This window comes from Anolis sagrei, chromosome 2, assembly GCF_037176765.1.
Source record: "Anolis sagrei isolate rAnoSag1 chromosome 2, rAnoSag1.mat, whole genome shotgun sequence".
Classification (NCBI taxonomy): Eukaryota; Metazoa; Chordata; class Lepidosauria; order Squamata; family Dactyloidae; genus Anolis; species Anolis sagrei.
Window position 1 is genome coordinate 3356901 of NC_090022.1, and position 11766 is coordinate 3368666.

General features: G+C 42.4%; 1 protein-coding gene across 1 annotated transcript in view; it reads left to right on the forward strand.

The window, feature by feature from the left end:
- Positions 1-9524: 9524 nt before the first annotated feature.
- LOC132765838 (zinc finger protein 124-like) overlaps positions 9525-11766 on the forward strand; it is a 10572-nt gene continuing 8330 nt past the window's right edge. Inside the window, exon 1 of the mRNA XM_067463299.1 lies at positions 9525-9626. The gene's annotated coding sequence lies outside the window, so the exon portion shown is untranslated. The remainder of the gene's footprint in view (positions 9627-11766) is intronic.

An 11766-nucleotide genomic window follows, 5' to 3' on the forward strand; every position in this document is an offset into this window, starting at 1 on the left:
ATTAAGAAAGCCACCAGTTGATTCAAAGCCTTGAAGTGTTTGTTTGATTTATTGAAGACCTAAGCAATAATAAAGAACTCTGTTAAACTTTCCAAGTTTCTAAAGACTTTGTTTAGGGAAATCCAGAAGGCTTCTCATCCGAGGCACCCCCGGCGTCCCGTTGGGCATACAGAAAACACGTCCTGTCTACAGACTCTTTCACAGGCCCAGCGTGTGACAGCACAGTCTGAGTTAGAGTTGGTGTAAATTTTCCAAAAGTATACATTCTTTATTTCTCCAGTTTTAACACTCAATTTTTTTTCTTGTATAGACATCTCCAAAAATGAGATTCATCATATGAGGGTTGAATGAAAAGTAATGCCTCCACCTTCGTAATTCCTCAACAGATTTATTATTTATTTTATTTACGCCATTTCTGCCCCTCCCATATCAGCCCAAAGGTGACTCAGGGCGGCAAACAAGTTTGCACAATTCGATGCCATATAAAAATACGTACATCAATAAAAATTGAGAAAAGCATCACAATGTATCTAAATGCAGATGGCAGTACTGCAGCAGGTACTAGCTTGTTCAGTAGACTCCTCTACAGTTCCGTTTTGGCAGGAAGCCTTCGCATTGAACAGTCGTGCTGTTAAAGTGTGAAGTATGGAACCTGCACACATGTTTGGTCAATGCAAATTAAGCAACGTGCAGTAATTGAATTCTTGACAGCAGAAGGTGTCGCCCCAAAGGAGATTCATCAGGGAATGCAAGCTGTTTATGGTGATTGTGTTGATGTGGGGACATCATTATGCTTCTGATGAAGATGTTGAGACAACTGTGAGACGCTGGTTGCGGAAGCAGAGTGTCGACTTCTTCCGTGACGGCTTCAGAAAACTTGTTCGTTGGCAGAAATGTATCCAATTGTCTGGTGATTATGTGGAAAAGTGAAGTGGTTGTCCATAGTTGGCAGAAACATATCCAATTGTCTGGTGATTATAGTGGTAGTTAAAGAGCACATTCTGAGGATTATTTCTGTGTTTGATTTATTAAAATATTCTAATCCAAAACCCAAGTAACGAAGGTGGAGGCATTATTTTTCATTTCAACGTAGAATCGCAGGTGTATCTTATTCTCTTGGTGCACAGGTGTGTTTTTCACTACTTGGAAGACATTGGGCATGACTTGATCCATGGAATGCCAACCACTTTGATTGTCTTGGTGGATGTTCTTCAGGGGGACTGAACAGGAGGAATGTCACCCTTCTGGTCCTCCTAGATCTCTCAGTGGCTTTTTGGTACCATTGACCATGATATCCTCCTGGAGCAACTGACAGGGATGGGCCTTGGAGATTGAAGTGGTTCCAGTCCTTCCTTATGGGATGTCTCCAAAAGGTGGTGTTGGGGAAGTCCTGTTCGGCCCCATGGCCTGTGGAATGTGGAGTTCCACAGGGGTAATTATTATCCCTGATGTTATTTAACATCTACATTAAACTGCTGGGAGGGATCATCCAAAGTTTTGGAATTCGATATCATCTGTATGCAGATGATGCCCAACTCTATTACTCCTTTCCATCTGACACTGTTGTATATCGTCCTGTTCAACCTGTTATGGTATCTAATGTTCATGTTGATATTCATGAATGAGGGAATGGGGATGGCGATTCAGTTGCTGGGCCAGGGTCTCTTGGATTTGGGGATGTGGCGTCTCTTCTGAATTACGCTCAGAAGAGAGGCACATGCCTGAGAAGGACCTTTCACCGCTGTTCCCACAACAGCTATCTGAGAATGAAGCTGATTTTGATTTAGCTGTTGGGTTTCATCCCTGACTGCAAAAGTCTCCAGCTCCCAATGAGTAATTTGTAGTGTCACGTTGGCAGGGCTCTACCTATTTAGGTAGAGATTAATCAAACCCCCAGTTTTATCAAACAGTTTAATTAAAACAGCACTTACTTGCTGGCTGTTTTAATAGACCAAAATATAAAACACAAAGATAACACTCAGCTACAGAATAAACAAAAACGGATAGCAAAAATAACTTTGTAGTCAAAAGGGTCCAGTCCAGTGGTCAAATGCCGAGAGTTCAATAACAGAGTCCAGGGATCAAGAGTCTATACTGTAGTCAAAGCCAGTCCAAAGGTTCAAGGTTCCAGGATTACAGGAGACAGGTCAGGATACTGAAAATCCAACAGACCTGGGGGAAAAACCAGCACCACCCACCACCAAAATGCAACAAATACTTTTTTCCCAAAGATCAGACTCAAGGTTAGCTCCTTAAATCCAGTAACACCCAGCTGCAACCCATCTCCTGCACACCTCCGCCCCTAATTGCTTTTACCTGTAAACTGTTACTCAGCCCATTAGAAAGAAGACTTACATTAACCCTTCCATCACCAACTACCAGGTCTACCACCACCAACCATCATCAACTATGGAACATATGACAAGTAGGCATGTGCAATTAGGCCTGGGTAACAACGGAAAAATTTGTTTCTAAAATCGATTCGTTTTTTGGGGTTTTTTGCGTTTCGATATTTAAAAGAATTCCGAATTTTTTTTAAAAAAAGTTCGATATTTACGAAATTTCGTAAATCGTAAAAAAAATTACAAAACAATAACGAAACAATAACGAATCAATTCGTTAATGGCGGGCGCGACCGCACAATACGCTAAAAAACCTCCAAATGGGACAGGGGGAACTTCTGAAGCTTCCCTCTCCCTCTGTTGTTGACTGTTGGTGTGATATTATAATTTTTTTTCACTAATTAAACAAAAAACAACTATAAAACTTGCCCCAGACATGCGGAAATAATAACGAAACGACCTCAAACCAATAACAAAACGAATACATAACGAAATACGAAGCATTTACGAAACGAATTGAAAAATTCGTTTCGTTTTTAAGCTGCTCCAGAATGGTTCGTTATCGCTTCGTTAACAAAAAAAATAACGAATTTTTAACGAATTACGAGTTAACGAAAAGAAACCGCCCAGCCCTACAATCCATGGTTCTAAATGGTTCTAAAGTACTTACAAAACTAAAGTTCTAGTGGTGAAAACTAGGAGGCGCTGGTGCTTTGCTTCTACAGTTTGCTAAAGTTCTGGTGGTGAAAATTCCAGAACTCTAACAAAACTTTCAAAATTTCATTATAAATGGCAGTTCCTAATTGGTTCTGTCATAAAAATAACAGGCGAGAGAGGCTTCGTGTGAGGCCACGCCTTGAGAGGAGCCCCCATTGCCTGGCTAATGACCTCACCAGCCTGCAGGCGAGGGAGGCTTCACCCAGCCATTTTGAGCAGGTGAAAGGGCAGGTCCAAAGGAGGTAGCCTCGTGAACCCTCCTAATTCACCAAACGACCCCCTTGGAGGTCGCAACCCCCAAGTTGAGAACCACTGATCTAAGTAATTAATCAAGATCCTGAACAGAACTGGGCCCAGGATGGAGTCCTGTTTATGGCACTCTACTTGTCATTTCTTTTCAGGAAGCATTTGGGGAGGATCACCCTCTGGGTTCGTTCTCTTATCTATCCTCATCTGCTTTAAAGTAATGTGCATCATCTGTGGTCATTTTTTGTTCTTTTGATGTTCTGCTCTAAATCTTTTGATCTTCTGCTCATCATTCCAACCCTTTGCTGTTTTCTGATAGCAATGTCATCTGCGTTGCTTAAATTAGGGGCAAGACCCAGGCAATAGGGGCTCTGCTCAATGCCTGGCCTCGCATGAAGCCTCCCTCGCCTGGCTCTTCCTGCTTGCCAGCTGGTGGAGTTCCAAAGCAGGTGTGGGAGAGTTTGCCTGAGGTCTCGAGCGGAGTTACCCTCGCCTGGCTCGCAACCCTGCCTGGCGATGAGGGCAAGAGCCAGGCAATCGGGGCTCCGCTCGAGGCCTGGCCTTGCACGAAGCCTCTCTCGCCTGGCTCTCCTCGCTTGCTGGCAGGTGGGGTTGTGAGGCAGATGGGAAGGTTTCACCCGTGGCCAAGCCTTGAGTGGAGCCACCCTTGTTATTGAGACTGAATTTGGTAGGGTCTCCTTGTTTTCTGTCAAATTATATTCTCAAAAATAGAAAGGTTATTTCCCGGGCGTAGGGGTCCAAAATAAGAAAAGCAAGATAGCAGTTTAGTTTAGAATTAAGCACAGAAAAATATGGCATTAAAACGGAGACGATCCGCCATTTTGAGTTTTTAGCGGATACGGGCCCCCGAAAGGGAGATTCCTGTATCCGCGGTTTCAATTGACGCAGATCCGGCGTCCCTGGGATGCCCGAAAGGCATCCCAGGAAGGCTCATGGCTCTCTGGAACTGGAAAAGGGTTTATTTCATGCATTGGTTAGCTCAGGCAAGTGAAGGACACAAAGTATCAAGCGGAAAAGTTAAAAGTTGCAATTCTCAAGCACTTTTATTAGGGATTAGATACAAAGTCAGGGCTAGAGGGAAAGTAACAGAGGCTGAGTGCAGTCCTAGTTTGAGCTGTCTGTTGGGACATCAGTTTATCCCAATTTTGGCTTCCAGGAACTGTGGAACTCTCCGCTGCAGTGCAGACCAATTACTGGGCGGGGGCCCTTGATACCACCCTCACCTGGCTCACAACCCTGCCGGCCGGTGAGGGCGAGAGCCAGGCAAAGGGGGCTCCACTCGAGGCCTGGCCTCGCATGAAGCCTTCATCGCCTGGCTCTCCCCGCTTGCCAGCCGGCGGGGTTATAAAGCAGGCAAGGGAGGCTTCGCCCAAGGCCATTCCTTCCCAGGTGGTCCTCAGAGCTCAAGATGCTTAACTGTTCTTAAGGTGAAAAGCACATGCCTGCATTTTAGATGGATCAGGAATCAGCTGGCTTTCCCTGTAATAGGCAGTAAGAGCACCTAGAGCTTCAGAGAGCTTTTGTTGAACAGTTTCAAAGCTCCCTGCTTCAAGTGGTGATGGCACCATCGTCAGCATAGATGAAACTCTCTGTCCCTTCTGGCAGTGGCTGATCATTTGTGTACACAGTATATACACAAGTTGGTGGAAATTACTATTTTGGAGAACAGTCCCCAGCATTCCAAGAAAGCCAGGTTTCCCATGGTCTGGATATTGGAGTACACAGAATGGCAATATCCAAGTTAGATTCCTAAAAGTGACTTAGAACTTATCCCACACCACCATTCCCATCTCATGATATTATTTCATTGGAAGATGGATTATGTGACAAGTGTGTTGTTGGAGGCTTTTATGGCTGTAATCACAGTGTTGCTGTGAGCGTTCCGGGCTGTCTGACCATGTTCCGGAAGCATTCTCTCCTGACGTTTGGCCCACATCTATGGCAGGCATCCTCAGAGGTTGTGAGGTCTGTTGGGAACTAGGCAAATGAGGTTTATACATCTGTGGAATGATGTCCAGGGTGGGAGAAAGAACTCTTGTCTGCTTGCGGCAAGTGTGATGTTGCAACTGCTATTTGGGACATTTCTCTCCCCTCCGCTGAACGGCTCTCACAGTCAGGAAGTTCTTCCTCATGTTCAGATGGAATCTCCTCTCTTTTGGTGACTCCCCTTGCTGTTAACTCTTTAAGTGCGGCATTGTTTGCTTTCTGCTTTGGAACTGCAGTTCTTTTTCCTGAATAATCCGGATTATTTTTTGTTTGCATTTTCAGCTCCAAGTTTGGTTAGTTTTTTGAGTTTTGGCCAGAGACACTGAAGTTAAGTTCCTTTGGGCTTCTGTTTCTGTTTGCTACAATAAACTTTTGTTGGACTTAATACAGTGTGTGGCTCTTTAAGGTATCTGTGTCTCGACAGTAATTATAGTATATATTAAAATACATATAAATATATCTTGTATTATTGGTTGATTTGGCCGGGGTGGTCCGGCCAAAGAGAGATATTGACAAGCTGGAATGTGTCCAGAGGAGGGCGACTAAAATGATCAAGGGTCTGGAGAACAAGCCCTATGAGGAGCGGCTTAAGGAGCTGGGCATGTTTAGCCTGAAGAAGAGAAGGCTGAGAGGAGATATGATAGCCATGTATAAATATGTGAGAGGAAGCCACAGGGAGGAGGGAGCAAGCTTGTTTTCTGTTTCCTTGGAGACTAGGACGCAATGGAACAATGGCTTCAAACTACAAGAGAGGAGATTCCATCTGACATGAGGAAGAACTTCCTGACTGTGAGAGCCGTTCAGCAGTGGAACTCTCTGCCCCGGAGTGTGGTGGAGGCTCCTTCTTTGGAAGCTTTTAAGCAGAGGCTGGATGTCCATCTGTCAGGGGTGATTTGAATGCAATATTCCTGCTTCTTGGCAGAATGGGGTTGGACTGGATGGCCCAGGAGGTCTCTTCCAACTCTTTGATTCTATGCCTTGGTCACCTCTAGATTGGATTACTGTAATGCACTCTACGTGGGGCTGCCCTTGAAAATGGCTCGGAAATTCCAACTGGTTCAACGGGCGGCGGTCAGGATGTTAACCAGCGCTCCTTACAGAGAGAGGTCAACCCTCCTGTTTAAGGAGCTCCATTGGCTGCCGTTTACCTACCGAACCCACTTCAAGGTGCAGGTGCTTACCTACAAAGCCCTGAACGGTTTGGGACCTGCCTACCTGCGTGACCGCATCTCCGTTTATGAACCCACGCGCTCCCTTCATTCATCCGGAGAGGCCCTGCTCGCGATCCCACCTGCGTCGCAGGCGCATTTGGTGGGGACGAGGGACAGGGCCTTCTCTGTGGTTGCCCCCCGACTCTGGAACACCCTCCCCAAAGACATTAGACTAGCACCCACGTTGGCAGTCTTTAGGAAGAACTTGAAGAGCTGGCTATTCCGATGTGCCTTTCCGGAATAGGATAATCTCCAGCACTACGTCCCAGAAGCACTTTATTAGTGTTTAAGACTCTCTGCACATTGCACTTGCCCAGAATCCCAACATACTTCCTGCCACACCCAGCACTTTTTAACCTGTACCCATCACTGGCCCGGCCCTGGTTTTTACTGTGTAATAGTGTAATGTTTTGTCATTGCTTATGTTTTTAATTTGCTTTGTACTGTATTGTTATTAGGTTCTTGTGGGTTTTTTCAGGCTATAGGGCCATGTTCTAGAGGCATTTCTCCTGACGTTTCGCCTGCATCTATGGCAAGCATCCTCAGAGGTGGTGAGGTCTGTTGGAATTAGGACAATGGGTTTATATATCTGTGGAATGGCTGGGGTGGGGCAAAGAGCTCTTCTCTGCTGGAGCTAGGCGTGAATGTTTCAACTGACCACCTTCATTAGCATTTGAAGGCCTGCCTGAGCCTGGGAAAATGTTTTGTTGAGAGGTGTTAAGATGTGCCTGGTTGTTTCCTCTCTGCTGTTTTGCTGTTGTAATTTTGGAGTTTTTTAATACTGGTGGCCAGATTTTGTTCATTTTCATGGTCTCTTCCTTTCTGTTGAAATTGTCCACATGCTTGTGGACTTCAATGGCTTCTCTGTGTAGCCTGACATGGTGGTTGTTGGTGTGTTCAGCATTTCTGTGTTCTCAAATATTATGCTGTGTCCAGGCTGGTTCATCAGGTGCTCTGCTATGGCTGACTTCTCTGGTTGAAGGAGTCTGCAGTGCCTTTCGTGTTCCTTGATGCGTGTCTGGGCAATGCTGCGTTTGGTGGTCCCTCTGTAGACTTGTCCACAGCTGCATGGGATACGGTAGACTCCTGCAGAGGTGGGAGGATCCCTCTTGTCCTTTGCTGAACGTAGCATTGGTTGGATTTTCTTGGTGGGTCTGGAGATAGTTTGTATGTTGTGTTTCCTCATCAGCTTCCCTATGCGGTCAGTGGTTCCCTTGATGTCTGGCAGGAACACCTTTCCTCTGGGTGGATCTTCATCTTGACTCTCGTGGCTTGTTCTCGGTTGTCTTGCAGCTCTTCTGCTGTCTGAGGTGGAGTATCCATTGGCCTGGAGAGCCCAGTTGAGGTGGTTCAGTTCATCTTGGAGGAGAAGGTGGGCTTCGCAGATTCTTCTTGCACGGTCTGCCAAGGCTTTGATGGGGCTTCTTTTTTTACTTGGGTGATGGTTGGAGTTTTGATGTAGATATCTATCTCTGTGTGTGGGTTTTCTGTAGACGGTGTGACCCAATTGTTGATCTTGTTTGCTGATGACTAGGACATCTAGAAAAGGCAGACTTCCTTCATTTTCTTTTTCCATGGTGAACTGGATGTTAGGGTGGATGCTGTTAAGCTGGTCCAGGAACCTGTTGAGTTCTTCTTCTCCATGGCTCCAAATGGTGAAGGTGTCATCTTTAGTAATATTATTTTATTTAGTAATATTATTTTATTTAGTAATATTATTTTATTTGTATCACGTTCTGTCTCAGTGAGAATCATAGTATTTATTTTATTTTTTATTTATTTACAGCTTTTCTATTACGCCCTTCTTCTCACCCCACAGGGGACTCAGGGCGGATTACAGTGTACACATATATGGCAAACATTCAATGCCAATTTTTGACATACAAACATATACAGACATAGTCAGAGGCTATTTAACTTTTTTCTGGCCTCTAGGGGAGCTGTCGCTTTCATCATCCATCTGCGACACTGATGAAGCACTTCCGCATTCCCCGCATGCTTCCCCGCTGGAATGCTTTGCTGGAGACTTCTTTATGGCTTCATAAATCAGTGAATTTAGCCTCCCCACACTTTAAGGTGTTGGAGGAAAGTTCTGAGAGTGCCTTGGACTGCGAGAAGATCCAACCAGTCCATCCTCCAGGAAATAAAGCCCGGCTGCTCACTGGAGGGAAAGATACTAGAGGCCAAGCTGAAGTCCTTTGGCCACATCATGAGGAGACAGCAAAGCCTGGAGAAGGCAATGATGCTGGGGAAAGTGGAAGGCAAAAGGAAGAGGGGCCGACCAAGGGCAAGATGGATGGATGGCATCCTTGAAGTGACCGGACTGACCTTGAAGGAGCTGGGGGTGGTGACGGCCGACAGGGAGCTCTGGCGTGGGCTGGTCCATGAGGTCACGAAGAGTTGGAGACAACTGAATGAATGAACAACACTTTAAGGTGGTACCTTATTTTCCTACTTGACAGATGCAACTGTCTTTCGGGTTGCAAAGGTCAACAACAGGCTACACACAATTGGTTGGAAACCCACTCCAACCTGGGCTGGCTTCGAACTCATGACCATTTTGATCAGAGTGATCTTAATACAGCTGACACTCAGCCAGCTGCACCACAATCCCGGTGCAGTATACATTGTATATTGGAATACATCGAAATAACAATAACAATAACAATAATATCACATTTTATGTGTGATCATTATAGTATATATTAGAATACATTTTAACATATATCTTGTATTATTATTGTATTATATTATAATACATATGAATATATTCCATCTTTAGTAATATTATTATTTTATTTGTATCATGTTCTATCTCAATAAGAATCATAGTATATTAGAATACATAGAAATAATAATAACAACAATCACAATGGACTCTCAGCCAGGTCTGGAATGGAGGCCAAAGAGGAAAAGCCAACGAGGAGAGCCTAAGAAGCCCCAACACTTCCGGCTCCCATTCGGGCACCCTCTTTTTGTGCAGGAAGGCTGAGCATGCGCACTGGCGCTGCCTTTCTCTAGGGCTCTCTGCAGGTCGCTTGGGAACCTGAAGTGTTGCCTCCTTTTGCCTTTGTGCCCAAGAAGGAGAGAAGGACGTTGCAAGGTTTGCATTGAGTTCTTTGTTGTTGTTTGGCCTTGGAAGGGGGCTCATTAAGGCTCAATTAAGCAATGCACGGGGATTAATGCACACTGGGAAGGGAGGCCTGGCTGCATTAATCGCAGTGCATTAATTGATTTTTGCAAAAATTAAAAATGGAGGAAGATCATTGGGTTAATTGGGGGGAAAGGAGCAATTTATTAATGGCATTTGCACAGGCCATTTGCATAGAAGACATGAATGCAATGCACAAATGCATAGAAGGAAGTGCTGCATGAAACCACTGGCCTGCAGATGTTTCCTATTGAAATCCAATGCAAATACAATCACATTATTGCAACACATCATTATAATGGATCATTGTAAATATTATATTGTGATGCATTATACATCATTGCAATGTTATATCTTGCAATGCAGTATTGCAATTTTGCATTGCAATATAATAATGCAATATTATATTATTGCAATAATTGCAATATTATATTAAATTATATTATTGCAATAATTGCAATATTATATTAAATTATATTATTGCAACATTACATTATTGCAATAATTGCAATATTATATTAAATTATATTATTGCAGTATTACATTGCAATAATTGCGTATTATATTAAATTATATTATTGCAATATTATATTATTGCAATAATTGCAATATTATATTAAATTATATTATTGCAATATTACATTATTGCAATAATAGCAATATTATATTAAATTATATTATTGCAATATTACATTATTGCAATAATTGCAATATTATATTAAATTATATTATTGCAATATTATATTATTGCAGTAGTAACACACTATTAATATTATATTATTGCAATGCATAAATACTAGAATATATAATACAGTGATAGTACATTTGTAATAACATTAAACATTGTATAATATAATATATATATATAATAAAAACATAAACAAAACACATTTTAATGTAATATTGTAATTATATTATTGCAATGCATAAATACTAGAATATATAATACTGTAACCGTGCATTTGTAATATTGTATAATATATAATAATAATAATATATAATGAAAACAAACATAACACATAGTAATATTGTAATTATATTATTGGAATGCATAAATACTAGATTATATAATACTGTAATAGTGCATGTGTAATATTGTATAATATATAATAGTAACATATAATGAAAACATAAACATAACACATAGTAATGTAATGTTGTAATGATGCAAAACAATATTATTAAAATGCAATGCCATTAAAATACAAATGTCTTTTAAATGTCTTTTATTGTATTTTGATGGCATTGCATTATAATACAATAGTGTTATATTATCACTATAACATTACTGCATTATAATGCAATATAACAATAATATATTATACGTTTAAGAGGTCTTGTATTTTAATAGCATTTCATTTTAATAATACTGTTTTGCATCATTATAGTATTACAGGGCGGATTACAATGCACATATACATGCCAAACATTCAATGCCAATTAGTCATACAACATATATAGACAGACACAGAGGCAATTTAACATTTCAGCTTTCCGGCTTCATGAGAGTATGTTCGGTTCCGGCCACAAGGGGAGCTGTTGCTTCACTGTCCACTTGTGACACCGAGTCCTTTGATGGAGTACTTCCTCATTCTGCTGCACGCTGCTGGAAGGTTTTATGGCATCGTAAATTAGTTAAATTAGCCTCCCTGCATAAAGCAGTACCTAAATTTCCTACTTGACAGATGCAACTATCTTTCGGGCTGCAAAGGTCGACAGCAAGCTAGACTATTGGCCGGAAGCTCACTCCGACCCAGGCTGGCTTCGAACTCATGGCCTCTTGGTCAGTAGAGATTTAATGCAGCTGGTTATCAGTTAGCTGCGCCACAGCCCGGTCAATATACTAACATACTATAATATATAGTAACTATATAAAATACATCATTGTACTACACCACTGCAATATTACATTATTGCAATGCATAATAATTCTATAGTGTATATAATACTATTGTTGTTGTTCATTCGTTCAGTCGTCTCCGACTCTTCGTGACCTCACGGACCAGTCCACGCCAGAGCTCCCTGTCGGCCGTCACCACCCCCAGCTCCTTCAAGGTCAGTCCAGTCACTTCAAGGATGCCATCCATCCATC